Raw genomic sequence first — 27,065 nt, forward strand, 5'->3', positions numbered from 1 at the left:
AAAAGTTATACTGTACAGCAAGTGGCCTTAATACAAAGTGTTGTCTATTTTCAAAGACACAGCACTTGGCTTATTACCAGAGATTTTGTGGCAACTTGCATACTAAAAATTTTAGGAAGACATAATGAAAGGAATTAGTGAAGACGTTAAGGTTGAAATTCACATCTGTGGGATCTGTGAAAGATTTGTTTCTACTGCAATCAATTGGTGAAGCAAACAGTTGAGAAATAATAGTTCTTTGGAAGGAAAGGAGGGAGCAGCAACAGAGGCCCGAGAGAACATCTTTTGGACAGAGATAAGCCACTGAGGTGAGGCAGGAAGAAACCCAAATCACTTATTCTAGAAAAACTTCTGACACTACAGTCTCGGGAGCATGGCTGAATGATGTATCAAAATATTTATCAGAAATAAAGTAAAGCTATAAATAAACCAGGTATTTTGTAAAGTGTCAAAATTCTCCATTTTGTTTCAAGGCTGCTACCCTAAGCAAAACTTTCAAGGGGATAAGCACCAAGCTTCCTAGAATTAGAACTTTTGCATTATTTAACAAAACTTATACATTTACTCAAAAAGAAAGTCTCTAAATGGTTTACAAAGGGCAATCTAAAATATTCCTTAAAACACCAATGAAAGCAAACATTAGAAACAAATTGACATGAAATTGTATCAAAAACTAAACAAAACCAGCAATTTACAAACTATTATAAGGGGGGCGGGAATACATGCCAGTGCAGGCTTGTTGAAACATATCTTTTTAGCAGGTGCCAAACACAATACAGCAAAATTGCCTGCCTGATATCAATAGGTAGGGAGTTCCAGGTGCTGCCATAATGAATGATCAATTCCTTGCAAGTGAGGGATGAACATTACATGAGATATGTACAAACAAAGCATTCTTAACAGTCACTATGAGGCAGAAAGATATTCCCCCACCTCTATGGCTGATATTTTGTATCTTAGAAGCATTTTTACATTTCTGGGTGTCTCCACAACCGAAAAACATTGTTAAACGAGAGAAAATTCAAAGAGCAGCAATAAAAGCCATCAATGAGTTGAAAGCCAAAAGACAGTGAGGAATAAATTATAGGGCCTAAAAATAAAGCACATTTTTAAAAAGTACCTAAAGTTCAATAAGCATCTACAATTCAAGAGAGGAACTCAGTTATTTAAATGCTGTGTCTTATAGGGATTACACAAGGAGTTTTACTGTTCTGCTTAAGGCTTCCGAGCAAAAGTTACGAAGTCTGATTATGTACCAGCCTTAAACCACAGGAGTCACCTACTAACATTAAATGGGAGTCAGCAACGGCACAGGACCACAATGATTCTTTACAGGAAGCAAATCACCCTCGGCTCTGGGTGTCTTCTCTGCTCTCATACCTCGTGGGCAAGGTTGCAGACAGAAACAAGTCCAGGCACAGATTTTTATTTTTTTTTTAAAAAAAAGCTGTGCATGGCACACTTGTAAACTTTGGATACGGTTGCCAGCCACCCGCTCTTTTCTCAACGAAACAATAAACAGCACACCGTACGCACGTGCCAGAAGATCATTAAGAACAGTTAAAAGGTTGCCCAGGTCCAAATTCAAGGCACAAATCTATGGCACACGTTCACAAACAGCACTCAAAACAAGAGTGAAAAAACACACAAACCCAATTATGACTGAGTTCTTGTGAAGGTGGAGACGAGGTCAACATCAGGCTTGCAACTGTAGGTGCCCACAACCCCGCAAGGGGCCCAGTCCTAGGCCCCCAGGCAAACCATAAACCCTAACCATGAACTCTGGAAGAGGGAAATCATGGTTTTGGAGGTACTATGCCAAACCATGGCTTAGCTCCCAGGAGTACAGCATCAACAGGACCAAAAGAGATCCAGCTAAGCAGATATATTATCCTCTTTGGGAGCTCGCACACTCATGCTAAGCCATAGGGTAGCTTAGTGCAATGTGCACACCAAACCAATGTGAAAAAATGTGAGGAGTAGTGTACTTTTCTGCCCTCCTGGGCAGAAACAGCTGGCTGGAGGCACAATTCTCCATCCACTCTAACCCCAATGCAATACAAAAGGCTAATACTATACAAGTCACTATTTTTCCTCTCAGCCTGAAGGCAAAGAAGGAGGAACAGGCTAAGCATACATCCCACAACAAAAGTGGTAGTGCTAACAGTGCAAAAATGGCAAAAATGAAGAACTTTACTGCTTGAAATAAACTGCAGCTGTCTGGAAAAGTAGACACAAATGTATTCTCATTGGATAGACTTTGCGGGGGGGTGTCAATTCATTGCCATATTTAGGTCTAAGACAACAGGGAACAGTAACCTGCAAAAATTCACTTTTAAAAAATGTCCCAGTTGACAGCTCCAGGCAAGTTAAATCACTTTTGACCTCCTTCTGCCCAAGAGCTTGTATTCTGATCTTTCCTGTAATAGGCTAAACATTAATAAAATTAAATCACATTGTCTAGCATTGCCATGAGTTTAATAACCACCTGGACAAAAAAGGGAATTTGTAGCCAAAGACAAAGCTCCCAGTTCTAACAAGATTAAACATATAATGCAGAACATGATACACCTCATGAAAGGCATTAAGGAAGGCTATACAATCCAAAGCAGACTTACCTAGAATCTAATTCTCTTGAGATCAAATGAAAAGTTTAGAACCAGGGTGCAGGTCAACAGAAGAAAAATCAGCCCAGAAGTAAATACAATGAACAGTGACTGCAAACAAACCCTACAGGTGGTCTCTTTGACAAATGTCTGTGGGCCCCCCAGGCCAGCTCAGAGCCTCACAGCTCTAACCAAAGCACCCCAAACCACAGGCACTTCTAACTGGTCTATTTATTTCCTGGATATCCCGTCACCTGATTGACTCATACTCCACAGGGCAAGGCAGCTGGGGACAAAAACAACAGCTGCTTGAGGTTAAACTCACATCCCTCAGCATGTTTACATGTTGGGGGCAGTGAGGCTGCACATCAGCCCACATCACCTCCCCTCTTCCCAAATCACATACCAAGTCTTCCCCATTGGGGAATGCCCCTGCCTTCCAGAACCTGCTGGAGGCAGGAGCTGCTATTTCCTGTTTCTCCTAAAACTCTACCGAGCCTCCCACATCCCATGATAAGGTCTCTGTATTCCTTTGCTACTTCCTTCCAGGGCTCTAATAGGTCCCTTGGTGTGCTGATAACCACCACTGCCTCCCAGGTCTCAACACACACACACACAAAATACTTGTCCTCCCATGAATCTAGTCCACCCGTTTTGTAAGATTCCTCTTTACATCTAGTAGGCAGGCCTAAGAAAGGACAATTTTGTCCCCAACCCATTTCCAAGCAGATACCAATCACCTAGCACCCTTTCCCTTCTGACAGCATTTTTGTTTGTTTCTGCCTGTCCCAAATGTCAAGCAGAGAAATCTGCCTGCTCAGAAGCTACTGAAGAGTGTAACGTCACATCACATTTTATTCCCCATCCTAATGTCTTCTTCCTCAGTTCCTTGGGACAGGCATGGCGAACCTTCCGCCCTCCAGATGCTGCCTAACTACAATTCCCATCATCCCTGGCCATTGGTCTTGCTAGCAGAGACTGATGGGAACTGTAGTTCAGCAACATATGGAGGGCCAAAATGCCAAAGGTTCCCCATAGCGGTTTTAGGATGACTGAAGGCCCCATGATGGAACAAGTGTCTCCATAAGAGAACTTCAAGGAGTGAATGTATCCTATATAGTACATGGATGGGGAACCTGTGGTTCTTGAGATGTTGCTGCACAATTCCCATTAGCCCTGGTCATTGATCATGCTGGCTGGGGCTGATGGGAGTTGTAGTTCAACAGCATAAGGAGGACTACAGGCTATAGAACAGGCTTCCTCAACCTCGGCCCTCCAGATGTTTTGAGACTACAATTCCCAGCATCCCTGACCACTGGTCCTGCTAGCTAGGGATAATGGAGTTGTAGGCCAAAAACATCTGGAGGGCCAAGGTTGAGGAAGCCTGCTATAGAAGAACCTCGTTCTATTTCCTTAAGGTTTGCATAAGGACTGAACTCAGAATCTAATTCCCGCACTTGAAGCTCACTGACAGATGTTGAAGCAGTCATTCTGACAGCCTAAATGCCCTCATAGGGCTGTTGTGAAGCTTTTGTTTTTTGTAAAAGACTCCACCAGCTGAGATCTCTGAACACAGGCACAAATAATAAACAGGGAATTACCCTCCCTGATACAACGAGGATTCCATTTTCTTCCTTACAAGATATTTAATATTACCTAGAAGGCAAAGGAAAATGTCTCTTCATGCCCCTGCTGCAGTTTCTCTTAATCTATCACAGGGGTACAATCTTCTGAAAATGAGGAAGGTGTAAACATTCCCCTACATATAGGTTAAGTTGACTTTAGCCTTTCACAGCATACTTTTTTTAAAAAACTAGAAACCCTACCTTTCCATGATGTGTTCTAAGTTGAAGAATAGGAGTGCACTTTCAGGATCTCCAAAGGGTTAAGGTACAACTAACCAGGTGTCCCAAGTCTGCACTCTCCATTTTAAGAGGCTAGAAAGAGTTTTGCCAGATGATATCAAGGCCCATCTAGCCTGGACTCTTTAGTAAGGAACTGCAGCAACTAGCAGGCAAGTTAAAATAACAAATAAGGGGCCCACCAGAAATTGCTCTGTGGTCTTTCTGATACCCACCCTTGCCTTTAAGCAGAGGTTTCCCAGTCAACCCCCTGCCTCTCATTACCCCATGAGTATGTGAACTGGGGTCAGTCCCTATTTGAGAGGGAAAGAAGGTTCTTGGTCTTCCCTTTTCCTCTTACCCAGCCAAAAACCTTTCAGTCTTTAAGTGGCAGTTGTCCATATAACCCCTAACCCTTCCTTCAGCTTTGGGGAGAGGGTATCAAAGAAGAAAAAGAAGATCTTTCCTCTCTCCCAATACCCTTTCCTTCTTATCTTCCCTGAAGTCTACCACTTGGGAGCATAAAACTTTACCCTGGGGGGGTGAGGTAAGAAGAGGAAGCATTCCCCAACCCCCCTCCTCCTCCAGTGTAAAGTGCTCTGAAGGGAACTAAAAGTATTTAAGCAAAAGCTTCCCTTGTCATTCTTTCACCCTCCTTTCCTGTGTGTGAAGGGGACAAATAAACAAGCAATTTTAGAGCCCTGTGCCCTCCATAGGGCAAAGTCCTCTGAAGGGGATTATACCCCCCCACACACATTTCTCCTTCCCCACATTTACCTCTAACCTTCCTCCTGGGAGAAATAAAGGGAAGAGGGGCTGCCTAACACCCCTATCCCCCCCACCCAAAAAAGTAAGGTCCCCTGGTGGGGGGAAGGAACACGTACACCCCCTCCCTAGAGCCTGTTACATCCCCATAGAATTCCCCTTTCCTTCCTTCAAGTTGGGCCCAAAGAGCCTTTATCTTTGTGGGGGGGGGGAAGAGCTCGCCCCAACTCTTTCCTAAGGTGGGGCTGTAGGCAAAAAGAGGGGGGTGGTCTCCCATATCATTTCTCCCCCTTTTCCTCGCCCCTCTCCCAGGTTATGTAAGTGGGGAACGGGGTGTGGGGGGAGAGGCAGTCAGAAGAATAATGTGAAGAGACTACACGACCCTAACCAAGCCTCCTCGGGAGTAAGCCCCACTGAATTCGCCCCCAGGGAAAGTGGGGCAGCTTAAATATGGGGGGTAATTTGGAGAGGGGGGCAGAGAGAAGAGCCCCTCCCCATGTATATGGGGTAGGGAGGAGAGAGCGAAAAAGAGGGGGACCCACTCTTTCCCCCGACCCCCCCCCACACACACGGAGGGGGGGGAGTGAGGAGAAAAGGCGGCCACTAGCCCACGGGCCCGCGCACGCGCTCTCGCTCTCTCACCTGACTCCGCGGGAGGGGAGGGGGGCTCGCGAGGGTCCTCGCGCCGCAGAGTTCCAGCCGCCGCTTGGCTCCTCCGAGTCTTCAATAAACTTTTTTTTTTCCCCTCTCCCCCTTTTCCTCCTTTCCCTTCCTCTCCTCCCCGGCCCCGCCCTGTCCGACAGAAACCGACGCGGGCGGGCGCTGATTGGCGGAAGCCGGGCGGGCGGGCGGAAAGGAAAAGGAGGGGGCGGGGACGGGGTAAAGAAAACCCGGGAGGGAGGGAGGGGGAAAAGCGGCGCTGTCGCTGCTTTCTGACACGGCTGCTGCCTCCGCCTCCTCTTTCCCTTCCTAGTGACTGGCAGCGACTGCCGGGGACGGCGCGCGACGCGAACCAAACTAATAAGAGCGAGTGGGGCGGGCGGAATGGGAAGAAGGGAGGGCTTAAAAGCCAGCTTTGATACCCTCCAGATGCTCGTTGGACTACAACTCCCATCAGCCCCGAATACCGGCCGCGCTGACGGGAGGCTGATGGGACTTGGAGTCCAACGCTTGATTGAAGCAGCGTTTTCTGGGATTTTTTGTTTTTTTAAGGGACTTAAATGTTTCTTGAAAGCAAGCGAGCTGCAAGCAACTAGGATCTGGACCATAGCTGTCAACGTTTCCCTTAATTTAAGGAAAATTCCCTTATTCCGAATAAGAAAAGGGAAAAGTTGACAGCTATGCTCTGGACAGATAAGGGAACGGCTGTCGTTCAGAGGCAGGGTTTCCCGAGAACGTCCCCGATTCAAATCCCGACATCTCCCAGTTAAGCTGGGGCTGCATTCTTGCCTGGAACCGAAGCTAAAAGTCACGGCTTCCTGCCAGTAATCCTGGGGAACTGTAGTTTAGTAGAGGGTGCTAGGAATTGTAGTTCTGCAACAAACTACAGTTCCCAGCTTTGGGGGGGGGGGCGACATGATCGTTGATGTGTTATCAAAATGCTTTGATGTATGGTGTGGTGGTTACTTTTATGCTTTTCCTGAGATCTTTTTTCATACCAAAGATTGATCCTGGCTGACTATGCAAAATAATAATGGGGGAAAATTATCTCTGAGTATGTAAAAAATATATTTCCCCCATCCCCACCCCCTTGAGACGCTACAGCCTACCCTTACTAGAAGTGCCAACAGTCTTCCTCCATACCTGTATTGTTTTGCTGTGTATTTATCACCTGTGTGGTAGTCTGGCAGCTATTTAATAGGTGGGGTTTTTCCTGCCATTTAATCTCCATTCTGGAATAGGGTGAGGTCTCATTGACACCCGTTGGGCAAAAGCTTCTTGCATTGCGGGAGGTTCAACTAGATGACCCTAATGGTCCCATCCAACTCTACAATTCATACGTTTGCAGCACATTTATACCATTTTAACAGTCAGGGCTCCCTCTTCCCCCACCGAAGAAGCCTGGGAACTGTAGTTTGTTAAGGGCACTGATAGTTGTTAAAAGATTCACTATTCCCCACACAGAGCTACAATTGGCAGAGTGGTTTAACAACCAATTCTTCATAGAGAAGTCTGAATCCAGACTTGGGGAATAAATATATTTAATAAACAAAGCAAGCTCTATAAGGGAAATAGGAGTCTCCCACTAACCCATCACGTCCACATTCAAAAGCATACAGCTTTAAAGCACATGAGTTCCCTGAAATGAAATGTAGTTTAAGGGTGCTCAGGAGGATTGTGAGTGGTAAACTACAGTTCCCAGTGGAAATCCATAACTGTTATAAATGTACTTTAAATATAGCCTATTGTATGGAGCTTTTAAAGGGTGTGTGTGTGTGTGTTGCTCTTCTAACTCAAATCTATATTCACACGGATTTCAGAGCGGGACAAGATGGTAGGTAGCATACTTAACAAAAGCTCATGCCATTCATTTTTCCAGTGCCACAAGATTCAGTGAGGTTTTTTTTTAGACACCAAGCATGAGAAAAGAAGGCTGCTGCATGACGAAAGAAACATTAGTCATTCATCAGATGATTTTTAATTGATTCATCGATGAATTAATTGGTTTAAACGGCAAGCCTTCACAAAGGAATAAAAACAATCATTCTGAAGTGGGGAAACATAAGATGACACGTGCAAATTAATCATCAGAGGCTGTGTGGCATAGTGGTTACAGTGTTGGGCTAAGACCTAGGTTCAGTTCCCCACTAGGCTATGAGGTTCATTGGGTGAGTCACACCCAGTGTCACACAGGATGAAATTACGAGGGAAGAAGAGCCACACTGAGCTCCTTGGAGGAAAACGGGGATCCAAATATAATACCAAAACCAAACAAAAAATTGCAAGAGGAATTCTCTCTTGTGTGTCAGAGTCCAACAAAGGCATCTGCCATCCCAAGTGCCATTGTATTGAAGTTATAGTTCATTTTTTAAAATTAACTGCTACCTGCTTAACTGGGTCACTTTTTATGAGTCAAAAAGGCTGCAATCCTAGATCCATTTACTTGGGAGAATCAGGCAGAAATCACTCTTGGCTAGGTACGATATCACCCCAACAAGAGTTTTTATGGATAGCATGAGCCATCCCCTTCTACTTGCCGACTACGGCACGGAGCGGACCCTGTCGGAGAGGTCGGGAGCATCTCGGGATATTGAGCCTCCTCTTCCGGAGGATACCCATCCGTACCGAAACTGAACTTACCCTACGTCCCCACGAGCCCTAAAGGAATCCACTGGTGCATGTAATTCTCTGACCCCGCCGGAGGAAAGAGAGCTCTTAGCCACCTTTGGCAACCTTCCACCGAGGGAACAACAAGAAATAATTGATAGATTAGAAGTACTTAATCATCAGCTCATATATGTCCAGAAGAACGGAAAAGTCCTGCCCACTTCTCAGGATAACCATGCCAGCTTTTCGGAGTCGTGTTCTAAGGAAGCAGGAAGACTTCCACACCTCAGTCCGGCTCCTAAACCCATGCCTCCCTCACCTGTGGGCAAAGCCCATCGACGCTTGGCAGACCCAGGTTTTGCCTCACAAGTTGGCCTTTCATCTCAACTCCTGATAAATTTTGACTCGCCCTCCAAGAGTCCCCCGCTGAAGAGTGTAATTCAGAGTCCCCTCCACCAAAACAATTCTTTACCATCTAATCCATCAATGCCGGAATTGGAGTCCTCATATTCTCCTGAGCGGCACAGACACGACATACAAACGGTATCTGTACGTCGAGCACCCCCAGTACCTTCGCTAGCATCAGGTCAGGGGAGCGTTCCGCCTACATCAAAAAATGATCCGGATTTGACTGAAGACCCGGCCGGACATATAAATCAAATGGTTTCATTGGCGACCTTCAGACCTCGCGGTGGGGCAGTCTCTGCAAATCCTGTGGAGCCTCCTACTGAAGTGGCCACCCTTGGGTTAGCCAGCGGGAGACCCGCTCTGTTGTCCCAGTCTGAACACCCCACTACCAACTCCAAGATTAGGTACCTCCAGCAGGTGCCTGCCATGCAAAGTAAAATAACTGACTTTTTTGTGGGGTCTGCCCTGCCTCCAAAGGACCCACTTCTCTCCCTGAAATGACAGCGAATTGAACACAACAGGAACTCCCCCCTATCAGTCCTCAGCTGGAACATTGCGGGCTGGAGGGGAAAAAAACATGAGCCAGAATTCTTGGAGTATATCAATCGGTTTCATATCATCTTGTTCCAAGAATCGTGGGAAGTAGAAAAAATTGTTCTAAATGGCTTTGAGCTTCTAGAACTCCCTGCCTGCCCCTCCCTGAAAGGAGGCCGCCCTAAAGGGGGCCTAATAATAGGCATCTCCCTCAACCTACATTCCAAATTTACTCTAGTACAGGCCTTGCCTCCCTACGCCCTCACCGGGCTGATTGCGGGGGAAAAGATCTCGCTCCTAGTTACAAATGTTTACTTGCCACCGGGGGGTTCTTCCCTTGAATTGGGCTCTAAATGGGGCTCGCTAGAAGAGCATTTGCTCTCATGCTATGTTAAGTTTCCTAACACCCCGGCCATAATTGGTGGCGATTTTAATGCCCGTACGGCAGCAAATTGGGACTCGTTGACCAAAGCCAAATGGTGGGTTACCCCAAACCTTGATAATTATGACCTGGAACACATCGTGAAGAGAACTTCTAAGGACCACAGAGCAAATGAGGCTGGAGTACTCCTCTATCAAATGGCCATCCGTTTGAATTTGGTCCCCTTAAATGGCACATGCCTCCCCGATATTCCAGGGGATTTCACTCACCTGAGCGTTAAATCAAACAGCGTCCTCGATTACCTGTTGGTCTCTAGGGATCTATTTAAGTGTATTTCCACTTTTAAGATCGAGAATGTACAATTTAGTGATCACCTTCCCCTTGTTGCTAAGCTTTCCCTGAACTGGCAGCCGGAGGCTCATAGACATGTGACTCAGGTGGTAACCAACGAATCTTTCCAAGTAAGAGGAATCAAATGGTCGGAGACACAGGCTCAAAGGTACCTGGAATTCTTTCAAAAAGAAATCCTCAGGCCCTATCCCAACATAGGCTCTGCCTCAGACGAGCATAGCATAGTATTGAAGCACTTCTACCATCATATGACTGATCTTACGTCCTTCTTCAGGTTACCACCCAAAAATTCAAATCGAAACGAGTATACTCACGGTGCTCCCTGGTATAATTCCCAGTGCAAACAAGCAAGACAGCGCCTCCGTGCTATATATAATGCATACAAGACCTCTGATGCATCTACCCTGCCAGCTAGCTATGCACAAGCCAAGCAAGTTTACAAACGCACGCAGATAATTGCCAAGCGTGAGTGGCAACATAATCGTTGGCAGGCTTTGATTACTGCTTCAAAACCACACAGATCCAGGGAATTCTGGTCTTTGATTAACAGAAGGGGGAGGAATTCCCCAATGGCAGTCATCTCTGCACCGACATGGGAACGGTTCCTGAAGAAATGCTTCTCACAGGCAGATGCTCCCTCCGACCATCTGATGCACCTGTTTACCCACCTACCTATTTGGCCTCCCACCGATCCTGACGAAATAGCCAAGTTAATAGCTCAGCTGAAACCGGGCAAAGCCCCTGGGCCCGACCTGATCCCTGCTGAAGCCATCAAACTACACCCACAATGGTGGGCCGGCATCTTGGCCAAAACCTTCGATGCAATCAACGCTTCCGGTCTCATCCCCAAAACATGGAAGGAGGCCATTATTGTACCAATTCATAAAAAAGGTTCTCCAACGGAGCCGGAAAACTACCGTAACATCAGCCTCCTTTCGATCATAGGGAAAATTTATGCCAGCTTTTTGATGACTAAATTATTGCGATGGGTAGATGAGACTAACCAGATTGGCCATGAACAAGCAGGGTTCAGAACTAAACGCTCCACAACCGATCATGCGATAGTTCTTTATCATCTGGCTCGGAAGTACTCCTCCCCCCCCCGGGGCTACCTCTGTGCTGCCTTCTTAGATCTAAAGGCAGCCTTTGACAGCGTTCCTAGAAATATTCTTTGGGAGAAACTTGCGAAACAGGGCATTGATAGAAGACTCTTATGGCTCATAAGCCAGCTCCACGAAGGTACCCTTGCCAGAGTGAGATTCACTCCAGCGGGCGACCTTACAAATTCGATACCAATAAACAAGGGAGTGCGCCAAGGATGTATATTGGCTCCCTGCCTATTCAACCTATTCATCAGCGACATGCGAGCACCCCTAGTCAATTCATCTCCAAGTACACACGCGCCTAGACTAGCGGATTACCGCTGCCCACTCCTTTTATATGCGGACGACGCGGTAATTCTATCTTATACACGTGTTGGACTAAACAGAGCTCTGAAGATCTTTGCCACGTATTGTCAACTCAATCAATTAACCATCAACCATGCCAAGTCCAAGATCCTGATCTTCTCCAGAAGCCGGAGATTATACAAATGGAAGCTTGGTGGGGCAAAAATAGAGCAAGTCCTAAAATTTCAATACCTAGGAGTTATTTTTCAATACAATTTGGGGTGGAAAGCTCACATTCAACACCTACTTAATAAGGCCAAAACCCTGTCATATGCGCTCCTCCGATTCTTCTTTTCGGACGGAGCTTTGCATGTTCCCTCGGCCCTAAAGGTGTTCAAGGCAAAAGTGGTTGCCGTGCTTGCTTATGCTGCCCCGCTCTGGGCCGTGATGACAGATCTCGCTCCCCTTGAGACTCTGCAAAGCCAATTCCTACGTCGGCTCCTAATGCTCCCCCTGTGCGTAAGCAACGCAGCCATGCGACTAGAATTGAAGGTCGCATCCTTAGAAACTTGCCTGTGGAAGCAAGTCTTCAATTACTGGCTATCATTGTGGCATAGATTACCAAACCATTACCTTGCCCAATGCTTATGGCGAGATGAATTCTCTAGCCTTTGGACTAGTAGAATTCATGCCAAACTCCTGAGTTATGGAATCTCTCCCTCAGATTCCCTAAAACTAGACCAAATCACTGCTCAGAGACTGATCCGCCAAAGACTGGATGACATCGATTTACAGCGAAATTATACGCTGGGGGGAGGTGTTTGTTCGCCCCAGAACATTGGTATCACTTTAACTTACTGCGTTCCATCATACCTCTCCTCCCTTTCGACTGTTGCCCATAGACTGGCCTTCACCAAAGCGAGGTTTAATGTTTTTCCCTCTAATGTCCTGAGACATAGGTTCTCAAAGGGCCAAGCCCCCGCTGTGTGCGAATGTGATAAGGTGACGCCGGAGTCGCTCCAGCACATTATGTTCACTTGCCCCTTGTTTAATGTGCCACGGGCAAATTTGTTGGGATCAATCATACAGAAACTAGAGGGTACCCCACCAAAATTCCACCTTGCCCAAATCTTGCAGGACAAGGATACCCACACGACCCTGAAGGTGGCTAGGTTCCTAGTTGCTGTCCTTTCCCAAAAGCGACGCCAAGGAGCTCTACAAGCTAATTAAGGCGTAGCATGCCTTTCCATTTTATAGTATTTTATTGTTATAGTGGTGTTTTAGCGATCGTTTTTTTTTTTTTTTTTTTTCTCCTTACGGCACAAACTGTTATTTATGTGTTGTTTTTACCTGTATGGGCCTATGGCCGTAATAAATGATATTCTATTCTATTCTATTCTACTTGGGAGTACACCCCATTGCACATCACTGGGCTTCCTTCATTGCCTAACAGTGCAATCCAATACAATCTACTGCAAATAGAAGTCAAGTCCTGTGTTGTTCAATAGCACTTCTTCCATTTTACGTTGCTGTCCTAATAGAAGACATTTCGTTGACCTACCTAGTGACACATGCACACACCCCTGTCCAGCCGAATGACTACCTAGCTGACCTCATTGTTCATTAGAGCCGTAGCTATTAGAGAGGAGCTAATCCACAGCCTAACAACAACCCCATATAGCATAGAAGAGCCAGTGTGGTGTAGTGGTTAGAGTGTCAGACTAGGAACTGGGAGAACAGGGTTCGATTCCCCACTCAGCCGTGAAGCTCACTGGGTGACCTTGGGCCAGTCCCTGCCTCTCTGCTTCATTTAGGAAGCCACCATATACCGAATCAGCCCACTGGCCCATCAGGTTCAATATGGTCTACACTGGCCAGCAGCTGCTTTTCAGGGTTTCAAGCAAGAGTCTTTTTCTGGAGATGTTGGATTAAATGAGGAGGGGGAGAACCAACTTGATCTCCTTGGAGAAAAATTGGTGGGATATAAATGCAATCACCCAATCAAGAAGATATGTTTACCTATATTTCCCTTTCCTATTTATTGCCCAATAGCCCTTCAACCCTTGGCCTCCAAACTCCTGGGACCTGCTGCTTATTATGGGAGAGGGCCATAGTGGCAGAGCATCTGGGTATGCCTGCCCCAAACAAGTAAACAAAAAGGATATGGCCAAAGAGTATTTAGAGAAATTTAGTCCCCTTTTAGAGTTTATTGTCAAACGAATTTTTCTCCTGAAATCTCAGTATGGTTTTGAAATGTTTCAAGTTAATAAACTCTTACTTCAGCTAGAGATTACTTATATTTTCTTTTTTCTTTCTCTCTCCCCCCCCCCCTTTTTGTACATCAAAACCAACTGTGGTAAGATATCAGTACGTTTCAAATATATACATATATTTTATTATTGCAATAGTATTAATTTTTACAACTCGCTATTGTCTTTCGTGCTTTTGAGGTAAAAACGGAAAGGCTCATCGAGTTAATAATCAATAATTGACAGGTAACTCTGTAATTATTTGAATGCGATAGTGTTTCACTGAACATAATAAATAAAATGGGTTTGGAGGTGTCAAAAACAGTACAGCAGTCTGCCTCATATTAATCAGCTTGCATTTTTACAAGGAACATTTTGGATCCCCAGATTAATTACAGTGGTACCTCGGGTTATATACGCTTCAGGTTACATACGCTTCAGGTTACATACTCTGCTAACCCAGAAATAGTGCTTCAGGTTAAGAACTTTGCTTCAGGATGAGAACAGAAATTGTGCTCCGGCGGCATGGCAGCAGCAGGAGGCCCCATTAGCTATACTGGTGCTTCAGGTTAAGAACAGTTTCAGGTTAAGAACGGACCTCTGGAACGAATTAAGTACTTAACCTAAGGTACCATTGTAATTAAAGTTACCAGCCCTTCTCCAAAAAGAAGGGTACAGCTGCGTTTACAAAGCATTCGGCAAAATAAAATAAGAAATGGTCTCACAGCAGCCAGTAATGCCTTTCCAGTCAGTGTGTGTGACTCACCTTCCCTTTCCGGTCAGTGGTGTGAGAACTATTTTATGATGTTCTCAGCAATATGGGTAGTCCTCAACAAAAGTGGCTTGTTATCAGATTCTGAATGAGGACTCACACCAAAGAGTTAAAGCAATACCACTTTAAACAGTCATACGTTCCCCCAAAGAATCCTGGGATTTGTTAAGGGCGCTGAGAGTTTTTAGGAGACCTTAATAGCTGCCAACTTTTCCCTTTTCTTGCGAGGAATCCTATTCGGAATAAGGGAATTTAATAATAATAATAATAATTTTTATTTATACCCCGCCCTCCCCAGCCAAGGCCGGGCTCAGGGCTAACAAGCAATAATAAAAACAAGTTGAATGAATACAACTTAAAAACAAGATTAAAATACAACATTAAAATATTGAAACATTAAAATATTAAAATGCAGCCTCATCACAGGAGGAGAAAGGAGAAAGGAAAAAGAAAAAGAAAGACGGGGAGGGAATCAAATTGGCTCCAAGCCAAAGGACAGGCGGAACAACTCTGTCTTACAGGCCCTGCGGAAAGAAATCAGATCCTTTAAAAAAGGAAAAGTTCCCTTTAAAAAAGGGTAAAGTTGACAGCTATGCCCTGTGACGAGGGATTGATTGTCAATCCACACTGGGAATTGCAGATCTGGGAAAGGAAGAGGAGTTTCCTAGCAACTCTCAGGATTCTGGACTGTTTAAAGTGGTATTATAGTGCTTTAAATATTTGATGTGAATAAAGCTGGGCATGACATACCCTCCAGTGCAACACGGGGAAAAACTTGGGGCACCATCTTCTGGGGTTGCAGTCCCATGTTGGGTCACATGACCCACGTGAGATCGCGCGCACCCCCAAAAAACACTTTTCTTGCACAGCACCCCACAAAATGTGTTTTGGGTGCCATGCAAGACCTCAACCCCGAAGAAAACAAGATTGCGTCCCAAAATTGCATGAGACGCCCTTGCCCAAAATGGCCGTCGTGCTCTTGCAGGAAAACATGGGATGTTCTGGTTTTGTTGGGACAGTTGTGGGATATGGCACTGTAGTTTGTTGAGTGTTGCATGGTATAGTAAATCTGCAAGGGGTAAACAACAGTGCCCAGAATCCTTTGAAGGGAATAATGTGCTTCATATGTATTTAAAAGAATAGCTTCAATAACTGCATCTGGTTTCAGGGCTGGCTCTAGGTTTGAGGGGGCCTTCAAACAAGCTACCCTTCCTCTTGGCCCTCTTCCTGAAACTCTGTCCCCTGCAGTATCCTGAGAAGTCTCTCAGCATCGATTCTCCCTCACACACAGAGAACTGAGAACAGTTAAAAACGACAGTGACTTGAATAATAGTCACAAAAGAATGGAATGCCTCTCTCATGTGACACACAGTTCGCCAATCAGATGAGAGCTATTGCTAAAGGGAAAACCCCATACTAAAAATACACAGCAATTCAACATAAGCAAACATTTCCATTTCAGGAAATTAAAACATTATCCTTAATGCTGCTGGTTGTCAGAGCAACACACCCTCCAACATCTTGAGTCCCCAAACTGGGACATGCATCTTCCTCCCGTGCTCTCCTGCACAAGATCACGGAGCTCAAAAGATTGGGGGGGAGCTCTGCCCCAAAAAGGCATATTTGGGGGCACCGCATGAGATCACGGTGGTGAAAAAATGCTTTTGGGGGGGAAGAGTTTGGTGTGAAATCAAGTGAGATCATGGCACCAAAAATGGCTGCTGTGCTCTCAGGCGAGAAATGGGATGTCTCGTTTTTTCCAGGACACTTGCTGGATAAGGAGGAGACAGTTCTGAGCTGGATGGACAAATAGCCTAACCTCATGTCAAGGTGTTACTTATCTTCTCTGCAAATCAAGATACCTAAGCGTTACCTGGTTGTTGTCAGTAGAGGAGACCAGATTCCTCTAGCATCGCCTCTGAAGTCCCTCAGAGTAAAAAGAAATGATTGCTCATTTTACATCAGTATGCTCTGTTTCCCCTTTTACATCCATAATTTATAGAAGAGCAGCTCCATAGATTTTTATATCGTTCCGGACTTTCAGCTTTTCACTCTGCACGCTTCTGTCTAGGAAGACATTGGCATTTACCAGAAACAAGGATAATTGTGTCTTATTAAAATGAGAAGCAACTCTCTGTTTGTTTTTTATTGTGTTTTGGACGTTAAAAATGTGCAGTTAACTTTAGTTGGGTTCATAAAATATCCACGCATGATATCAGAGTCATTTTTATGAGTTTATCTACTTCGTTATTTCATTTGTCCTTTGTTTTTGTAATCATCCTCTCCAGTGTTATTATTTATCATTCAAACAACACTTTAATAGACTCAAATGTTTTGCAGCCTTGTAATCAGACTGGTGGTTACTTGCGTTATCCCAATCTTTCACTTCCTGGCAGCAGGCAGAGCAAGGCTGAGACTGAGGCAATGATCTGGCCAGTTCCAGCTGTGCTATCTAAAAAATGCACCAAAAAACCCCACAAAATGATCCAAGGGCTGGAGTGCCTTTGCTATGTGCAAAGTTTAGGGCTTCTTTGTTTGTTTGTTTTTTTAAATGGGGAGTTGTGGTAGAGATTTGCAACAGTATTGAGACAATCAGCAATGGCCAAGAATGATGTGCTGTAGTCCAGCAATATCTGGAGGGTGACAGATTCCCCATTCCTGATTTAAGGAGAGTGCAGAGTGTTTGAGAACTGGGGCATTCACAGGGAAACCAAAATGCTTGTTTACAAAGCTATTGTACTGTCAACCATACTGTACGCTTGTGAAACATGGACCACTTATAAACGCCATCTCCAACTCCTTGAAAGATTCCATCAACGGTGTCTCTGAAAAATGGTACATATCACTTGGGAAGACAGACGAACTAACGTCAGTGTACGGGAAGAAGCAAAGATCACTAGTGTCGAAGCAATGATTTTTCAACATCAACTTTGTTGGACTGGTCATGTTGTGCGGATGCCTGATGATTGTCTTCCAAAGCAACTACTCTATTCCAAACTTAAAAATGGAAAGCGTAATGCTGGTGGTCAACAAAAGAGGTTTAAAGGCTCTCTCGAGGCAAATCTAAGAAAATGTAGTACAAACCCCGATAACTGGGAAACACTGGCCTGCGAGCGCTCCAGTTGGAGAACAGCCTTTACCAAAAGTGTCATGGACTTTGAAGACATGGGAATTCAGGATGCAAGGGAGAAACGAGCTAAGAGGAAGGCAATTTTGGCAAACCCTCACCATGAGCAACTCCCACCCAGAAAACTACATCCCCACTGTGGAAGGACGTGTGGATCCAGAATTGACCTCCACAGTCACTTATGGACTCACTGTTAAAACCGTGTTTGTGGAAGACAATCTTACACAGCTATGAGTGATCGCCAGAGAAGAAGACACCACCCAGAAGTGGTTGAACCCTCCTGCCCTGGGAAGATGAACCGCTTGCCAGCAATTCCTCTGCCTTATCTAGACGAAGCTTCAGTTTTCTAGTCCTCACTCAGTCCATTACTGATTCTAAGCAGACATGATCTGCAATTATTAGTAGGTAAACATGCTTCACCTACTGATTTGCGTAGATCAAGCTGCTATTTAAAAAGCACAGGAGCAGGACAGACTGGTTTGGTTCTCCTGGTCAGTCAACACCTCTGTTTCAGAGGCATCTACAGTTGAAAACAGAATGCCAGTCTCATGTGACCTTGGTGTGGTCCAGCAAGGAGGCTATGCTAACCTTCGTATGTTCTTAATATTTAAATTGGCTCCATGTAGGAATGCAAAGGAAAAAATTTCCGAATTGCACAGGCCATCTCCTCCAATTCTGTTTTGCCTTTGTTTTCTTATCATCAGCTGCTAGATTCCTGTCTGAATGCCCTGGGGCACAGCTGTATTGCCGATTTGTTATGCTCTGTGCTGGCCATTTTCTGGTTCTGATCCAGTGAATGTCCCTCCTTGCTTCATTTGTCTGCTCAACTCATTTGCAGTTTTCCGTTTTCATGCCAGCCAGCCTGCGACTACCTCTCTCTTCCGAAAAAGTAAAATAAAAACCCACCGTTAGCTGCAAACCTATTGCGAGGTGAAACATAAAATTGCATCTGATGTTAGCAGGCTCAAACAAATAACCTTTGAAGAACTGAGCTTGCTCCCTTTCCCTTTTCCCCTTTCACGTCTAAACCACTGAGCCTCTTGGGCTTGCCGATCAGAAGGTTTGCAATTAAAATCGTGTGTGTGATGTCATGTGCACGACGGGCTCTCCCCCAAGTTGGGTTGAACCCAGCACCTATATCGTTATGGATCCTATGCAGGCTATTGTTGTTTAGTCGTTTAGTCGTGTCCGACTCTTCGTGACCCATGGACCAGAGCACTCCAGGCACTTCTGTCTTCCACTGCCTCCCGCAATTTGGTTAAACTCATGCTGGTAGCTTCGAGAACACTGTCCAACCATCTCGTCCTCTGTCGTCCCCTTCTCCGTGTGCCCTCCATTTTTCCCAACATCAGGCTCTTTTCCAGGGAGTCTTCTCTTCTCATGAGGTGGCCAAAGTATTGGAGTCTCAGCTTCAGGATCTGTCCTTCCAGTGAGCACTCAGGGCTGATTTCCTTCAGAATGGATAGGTTTGATCTTCTTGCAGTCCATGGGACTCTCAAGAGTCTCCTCCAGCACCTATAGGCTATAGGGATAGGCGAATATATCAAGTTTCTCATTTTGCCCATCTTAAATTCAGTTCTCCGCATTTCCACATCTTTTAAAGATGAGCTCATTTGCGCCCTCTGAAATGATCAGCAAACTGAAACATAGCATAGCACAACACAACACAGAAGATGCCTTAGTACTAAGTCAGCCTATTGGTCCATCTAGCTCAGTATTGTCTACACTAGGTGGCAGCCGCTCTCTGGAGTTTAGGGCAGGGGAACTTTCCATCTCTACCTGGAGAAGCCAAGGATCAAAGCTGGGACCTTCTGCATGCAAAGCAGACGCTAAGCCACAGAGCTCTTCCCCAAACTCAGCCATCTTTAAAATTTTGAATTCTCTGAATTTTGCAATGCAGTTCTCCAGCCAAGCAATGTGCACATAAATGCATATACTGAGGTACAGTCTGCATGAAAATGCATATATTAGTGAAAACAGCATATGAAAATGTGATATATCAGGGGAAATTGCTCTGCAAATATATTTATACAGATATTTATACATACTGTGCTGAGCAGAGTTTGGAACTGATGCAAATTTACACTGGCTTAACTCTATCTAAAGGGATGTGGGTGGCGCTGTGGGTTAAACCACAGAGCCTAGGACTTGCCGATCAGAAGGTCGGCGGTTCGAATCCCCGTGACGAGGTGAGCTCCCGTTGCTTGGTCCCTGCTCCTGCCCACCCAGCAGTTCGAAAGCACGTCAAAGTGCAAGTAGATAAATAGGTAGGAAGGTAAACGGCATTTCCGTGCGCTGCTCTGGTTCGCCAGAAGCAGCTTAGTCATGCTGGCCACATGACCCGGAAGCTGTACACTGGCTCCCTCGGCCAATAAAGCGAGATGAGCGCCGCAACCCCAGAGTTGGCCACGACTGGACCTAATGGTCAGGGGTCCCTTTACCTAACTCTATCTAGGGTTGGCATATTTCAAAATTCAAAAAGTGAAAATGTGGACACAAAAGTTGTTGAGATTTCCCCCCCCTTTTGGTCAAAGTTTTTGAGCTTTTTAAAGTTTTGCCCAAAGTTGTTGAATATTTGACACTTCTGACATGGGTTGCCATACATCTGGATTTCAGCTGTTTCCTTCTGGACACTGTTTCCAACGGCTGGATCCTGGCCATGTACAGAAAATTCCGGACATATGGCAACCCTAGCTTTTACCGGCTTGCTTTCCTCCAGCTTCTTATGCATAACATTGCTCCCCCAAAATGCTGACAAACACTCACGAGGACTTATTTGCTTAAATTGCAAACAAATCCAGAAATGTGACAAACTGCAAAATGAAAGCCTGTAACTGACAAGGTTTGTCCCACTCTAACATAGCCCCAGTTCCATTTCAGACTAGTTTGGAGCCAGGAAGGTTAAATTCTGCAGAATTGAAAGTCTAGCTCTTGGATACATTCAAGGTTGAGAGTGCAAATTTTAAGAACATTCGTTGCAAATTTTTCTTTTATTAGACTTTGCAATCAAACTGTAGCAACACTGCTGACACACAACTGTTCTTTTAAAAGCTATTTGGCTCCTGAAGGACAACTATTCCTGCCTTTGCTCATACCTAGCATATTTTGTATTGTTTACATAGGCACCAGGGGGTTCACCTGCGAGCTGCTCAGGGATAGAGATGCTCTCAAGGAAAACAACATCTGGCCTGAAATACAATGATGGGGGTCAGCATCACCTCCCCAATAGGACCCCATTAACATAACTCCCGGAAAGGTGTGCCCAGAAGGCTGTGTCATTTATTGCTTCTTCTGTGCTGAACCAGCACATCGTATCCTTGTAAGGTGAGGATCAGCAACTGGAAGTCCCAGGGCCAAATCCAGCCCTCTTGAGAAGCACCAGCTACCCCCCTCCGCCAGCTGCCAACTTAGAAGCAGGAGAATATGTGGAAGGGGTAGTGGTTGTGTCAATGGGACTTGGTGGCAACCTGTTTCGGGGCTGACCCTTATTGCTAGTTGCTGAAAGCTGATAGCTGAAGTTATTTAATGCAGAATAATTCTGTTAGTGCACATAACCCACTACTTTCCCTATCCTGGTACCTTAGGGTCCTCGTATTTATGGGACTGCCTCTCCTGGTAAGCCCCGCAGAGGACCTTAAGGTCCATGAATAATCATAGTTATGATCCCGGGCCCTAAGGAAGTCAGATTATCCTCCACCAGGGCCAGGGCCTTCTCAGTGATGGCTCCGACCTGGTGGAATGCTCTGTCCCATGAGACCAGGGCCCTGCAGGATTTAACTTCCTTCCGGAGGGCCTGTAAGACAGAGCTATTCCGCCTGGCTTTCAATTTTGAACTTAGTCTGATCTTTTATTCCCCTTCCTTCCCTCCCCCTCCCCTTTTTATGAAGATGGCCGTCCTTAATAGTAATAGTAGTAGTAGTAATCCTCTTCATCTCTTGCCATAAACTCAGGTCCAAAGGCTAATTTAAAGACCCACCAACAGAGCATCTAACATCTAACCCTGTACTGTTTGCTCTGCCTGAAAGCCCTCTGGGCTTCTTCAGTTGGCAAGTGAGACACAGATACCACCATGAAGTGGTACCTTGGTTCTCAAACTTAATCCATTCCAGAAGTCCATTCCAAAACCAAAGCATTCCAAAACCAAGGCGTGCTTTCCCGTAGAAAGTAATGCAAAACAGATTAATCCGTTCCAGACTTTTAAAAACAACCCCTAAAACAGCAATTTAACATGAATTCTACTATCCAACTGATCCATAAAATGAAAACAATAATCAATGTACTATAAAATCAACAAGACAGTATTGTAGATGATAAAAATTAAAATTAATTTTTTTTCTTACCTGCACTGATGATAGTCATTGTTTGGATGGGGGGCTTTTATCCATTTCAGCAGCCACACAATCAACCAATCAGTAGCTGAACTGGGTTCCACACAGTCACAAAAACAAATTAACCAAAAAAGCCTCAAAAACCAAAATGCAAAATAAATAGCAAGAACAAAAGCACCAAATACAGTGGCACCTTGGTTCTCGAACTTAATCCGTTCCGGAAGTCCGTTTGACTTCCGAAATGTTCAAAAACCTAGGCGTGGCTTCTGATTGGTGCAGACGCCCTGGAAACAATAGCCGACAGCCGCATCGGATGTTTGGCTTTTGAAAAACGTTCAAAAACCAGAACACTTACTTCCAGGTTTTCGGCGTTTGAGAACCAAGGTGTCTGAGAACCAAGGTACCACTGTACAGGCAAGGCCTAAGCTTTGGAGCCTTTCCAAATGGTATGATCTCTAGTGAGTAGGATTCGAACCCACAACAGCTGGGCTAAAATACCGCAGAAGATGTCCCAAGCATTCCAAGTCTATTGCATATTTCCAGGCTACAGACCATTGGCCTTTGGGTGGCCTTTGGAGGTCTGCTTCAGAACTCTCTGTTCAGTCTTTGAACACCCCACCCTATCTTACAATAGAACGGCCGATCTATGGAGGGGGGAACACTTACCGTTCTCACATCAACCATCCGCAATGCTTGCCCGCCTGGACTTTGCATGTAAATGTGCAGGAAGCATAGAGGAGAGGAATTCGATGGGTGGAGATGGTACCACTTGTCCTTAACATCACACTTGCCGAAACATTTAAGAGCCACGAGGAAAACTGCACAGCTATCGGCTGAAGGTGTGTGTCAGGCATCTGAGAACATCAGATCTTTAGAGCGTCTCCTCTCTTCTTCTCCATGCCCCTTCCCCCTCTTCATCTTTCTTCCCTCTCTGCTTCTCACGTTCTTCTCCTTCTTTCTGCTGACTGGCAAATGACTTCCTCTTAAGCGGCAGGGCTGTGATGTCAGCAGAAGGATTATGACATCAGAGTGGTGTAACCCCTCTTTATCCTATCCCTGCTACCATTCTCCTTCCTTCTCCCTTCCTGGCAAAGAGGAGCCACCATTGCAGGAGAAAACCAGGGGGTGTGGGCTTGCTTGACCCCCCAAAGGAGTTTGGTGTTGTCAGGTTCAATAGTCCTGCAAATGCACGCCCAAGACATGTGTTCCACAAGCAGATTTATGGACACGTTCACATGTAGAAATGCACACAGTAGCATAGGTTTATATGGCACACTGCTAAAGGAAGAACACAAAGCAGTTTACAATCCTGATGTTCATGCGCATTGTTGTGTTGTATTATTTATTGCATTTATTCCCTCCATGGAGCTCAAGGGGACATCCATGGTTCTCCTCATCTGCAAGATTGTGCCTTGCCATTAATAGTGTGATGGACTAGGACTCGGGCTCAGACTCGGAACCAGAGGAGACTCAGTCTGCACCAGATCCTTTGCCTCAGGCATCATCTGAATCAAGTCTGGGGCCTGGTCCTGAAGAGTCCCAGTCTGCACAGGTTCCCCTGCTACCAACACCAGCTGGGCTGAGTCAGGGGCCTGAGCCTGCCCTGGCTCCAGATGCGGGGATTACCTCGTTGCCTTCAGCTGGACCATCACTTACAGCTGCTCCACTACCGGTTGGGTCAGGGGAGGCTGAGGCGGCCCCTGGGTCTAGTAACACACTGACGTCTCCTGAGCTGCAGAGACTAAGGTCTGAGAGAATGAGTGTGATGGCCTGGGAATCCGATTCAGAGGCTGAACTGGAGGAATCCCAGCCTGCACAGGAGTCCCCGCCTCCAGGGCTGGCTGAACTGGGGCAGGGCCTTGATGTTGAAGCGCCTGCACCTGTGCCGGATCCTCAGGAGCAGGCACCAGGTGAATCCACTCTGGCTCAGTGCCTACAGGTGAGTCTCCCCCTGGGTCCAGTAACCCTTCAGCCTCTCCTGAACTGCAGAGGCTCAGGGCAGAGAGGCGAAGGGAACTGGTTTCTCCCAGGAGGAGTGCTCGCCTTAAGGCCAGGAGAGGCGGGTCTCCTGGGGGCCGGGACCGCCCCTGGCCTCAGAGAAGATAAAGGCCAGTCAGCCCGGTCCCAGATTGCGGGAGCAACGTCGTTGATGAGCTGTTTCGGCCAGCATCCAGTCCTGTTCCCCCAGAGTTCCTGTCCTTGCCCGGCTTCTCGCTGTGGACCCCGCTTCGCCTGAGGAGGACTGTCTGCCGACCCTCAACTCAGGTCCTGGACCTCGCCCCATGGTAACCTCCCCCCTGGACCAGCACAATGAGAGACCTGAGTGCCTCGCAGGAGGAGTGCTTGCCTTTGGGAGAAACAGGGAGGTGAGTCACCAGGGGATCAGGACCTGCCGCTACCCTGGCAAAGATAAAAGGCTGTCGGACCCCGCCCCAGGTTGCGGGAGCAACATTGCTGTATGCTAGATCCTGCCTGAGATCCTGTAACTGTCCTTGCCTGGTTTCCTGCCTTGGCCCTGTTGGACTGACTCCTAGCGGAACCTTTGGATTCTGGACCAGTCCTGGATCACTTTTCATGGGTTACCCCCAGGCCCAGCACAAATAGTCCCTGCAGTATCCTGGGAGGAGAAGGGTGAGGAGAGAGGGATTTCATTGCACGCAGTTCCAGCTTGAGATCTTCCCCATGTCACCTGTTTGGTCACATGATGCTGGACCAGGTGACCACTGGCATGATCCTGCTCTTACCACTTCCACCCAACACAAACTTTGCTTTCACGTCTTTTGTCACTAGGGCTGGGCAATATATCAATATATTGTCCAAAACCGGTTTGGAAGTCCATATTGTGATATCATCGATTTCATAGTTTTTAACCTGACAATATATCGCAAATCATGGTGTGCGTTAGGGCTGGGGGATATATTGCCCCAAACCAGTTTCAGGTCCATATTATGGTATTGGCTTCATGATTTTTGACCTGTCAATATATTGCGAATCATGATGTTTGTGTGTGCTATGCAAAAGTCACAATGTGGGGGAAACCATGAAGCCAGCTGGTGCCTCTACATAAAAGTAAAGGGTAAAGGGACCCCTGACTATTAGGTCCAGTCGTGACTGACTCTGGGGTTGTGGCACTCATCTCGCTTTATTGGCCGAGGGAGCTGATGTACAGCTTCCAGGTCATGTGGCCAGCATGACTAAGCTGCTTCTGGCAAACCGGAGCAGAGCACGGAAATGCTGTTTACCTTCCCGCTGGAGCGGTACCTATTTATCTACTTGCACTTTGACGTGCTTTTGAACTGCTAGGCTGGCAGGAGCAGGGACCGAGCAATGGGAGCTCACCCCGTCGCAGGGATTCAACCCGCCGACCTTCTGATCGGCAGGTCCTAGGCTCTGTGGTTTAACCCACAGCGCCACCCGCGTCCTATGCCTCTACATAGCTCCATTTTTATTGCAGACATTGTGATATACAGTAGACCCTCGGGTTATGTTACTCTCGAGTAACGTAAACGTCAGGTTGCGAAAGTGGCAAACCCGGAAGTATTTTTCCGGGTTTTGCTGCTCGCGCATGCGCAGAAGCGCTCTATCGTGCCGCGCATGTGCGCAGAAGTGGTGCCTCTGGATATGGATTTTTGGGGGTGCCCCTGGACCCCTGGAATGAATTAAATTTGTATCCAGAGGGTCCACTGTATCAGTATATCACAATGTTTAGCTGGTGATATATCACAAATTTGAAAACCAAATATCGCCTAGCCCTATATGTCACCCTTTGCAAAAGTGACCCACCTTTGGATCCAGCCCCAACCCCAATCTCATCCCCACATTCTCTTCCCTTTCCCTGACTTTAAAGTTATAAACAGCAGACTTTAAATGCATGAGAGAATAGAGTTCCTACACACACCTGCAGGCTACAGCTTCTGTTTTCTTACCTGGCAGAACGCCAGTTTTCACAAGAGCAGCATCTGTTACCAGAAGCCAAGTCGGCGTACCAAATGAGGCAATCCCACATTGCCGGGTGTTTTGCTTGTCCTGCAAAGGTTCGTACGAGGACATCAAGTTCTTTGGAAGTCCTGGAGCTCTGGCCTTGCTTCATAAAGCACGCTGTCCGTTGTGAATTGTTTTTGTGAATAGTACGGAGTGAAAGTCACACAAGACTGAGAGGAAACTTCATTGGTGTTCGTTTGCTTTTTAAAATCACCTCCGGGCTCTCGCGGAAATTTCTCTGCAAGTTCAACGACATCGATATCATGTTACAAAAATTAACTGTATGAAATTACTTGGTGCAGAATTAATTTGATATCTGCTAACCACCAAAATAACCCGTCAGGAGAACACCAGATATCCCAGCGGTGGGGAGCTCACAGGACTGCTTAGTTGCTCCAGGCCTCCCTGTTTGGCCCGTGGGGGCATTCTGGGCAAGCCATGCCCACCTGCACCACACCTGACACTATCGATTCTCTCGGATGTGGGGCAGGTAGAAACACAGCTGGACTGAAATGGTGAGGTTTGCATGCGCTGCTGAACAGGGGCACCTGCAACGGTGACCGCCTCAGGCGGCAGGATCCGCAGGTGCAGCAGATCCGGCCTCCAAGGAAATGTGGTGACTTTAGAGCAGGGGTCCCCAAAACTAAGGCCCGCGGGCTGGATAAGGCCCAAGGGACTCGTTTATCTGGCCCACGGCGACCCCCGCCGCCCGCTGCCACCACCCGCTCTTACCAGGAAACCCTCAGCCGACAATCGTAGGGCCCAAGATGGTTATAGTAATAATAATAATTTATTATTTATACCCCGCCCATCTGGCTGACTTTCCCCAGCCACTCTGGGTGGCTCCCAACAGAATATTAAAAACACGATAAAACACCAAACATTAAAAAATTCCCTAATTGATATTAGCCTAGCTGTCTGTTCATCAGGGTAACTAAAAATATTCCAGACTCTTTGCCATTGTACTCTCCATTGTACACCTCTATACAGATGGCTTCCTGTCAATACGTGTGCTGCTAGTAATATATCCAAAAAATAGATTCAGTATCTTAGGTGCAAATCTGCA

General features: G+C 46.2%; 1 protein-coding gene across 6 annotated transcripts in view; it reads right to left on the bottom strand.

The window, feature by feature from the left end:
- Window positions 1–22,990, bottom strand: part of ZFAND6 (zinc finger AN1-type containing 6) — an 81,502-nt gene extending 58,512 nt beyond the window's left edge. For 2 of the 6 annotated variants that reach the window (XM_083587024.1, XM_083587023.1), the window contains exon 1: window positions 5,855–6,012. The gene's annotated coding sequence lies outside the window, so the exon portion shown is untranslated. Of the gene's footprint in view, window positions 1–4,432; window positions 4,815–5,854; window positions 6,021–22,684 lie in introns of those variants that run through there. The other 4 variants (XM_083587021.1, XM_083587025.1, XM_083587020.1 and 1 more) reach the window with 4 other exon arrangements.
- Between the last annotated feature and the right edge of the window lie 4,075 nt (window positions 22,991–27,065).

The sequence above is a fragment of the Podarcis filfolensis genome (assembly GCF_964270895.1).
Source record: "Podarcis filfolensis genome assembly, chromosome: 14".
In the NCBI taxonomy this organism is placed as follows: Eukaryota; Metazoa; Chordata; class Lepidosauria; order Squamata; family Lacertidae; genus Podarcis; species Podarcis filfolensis.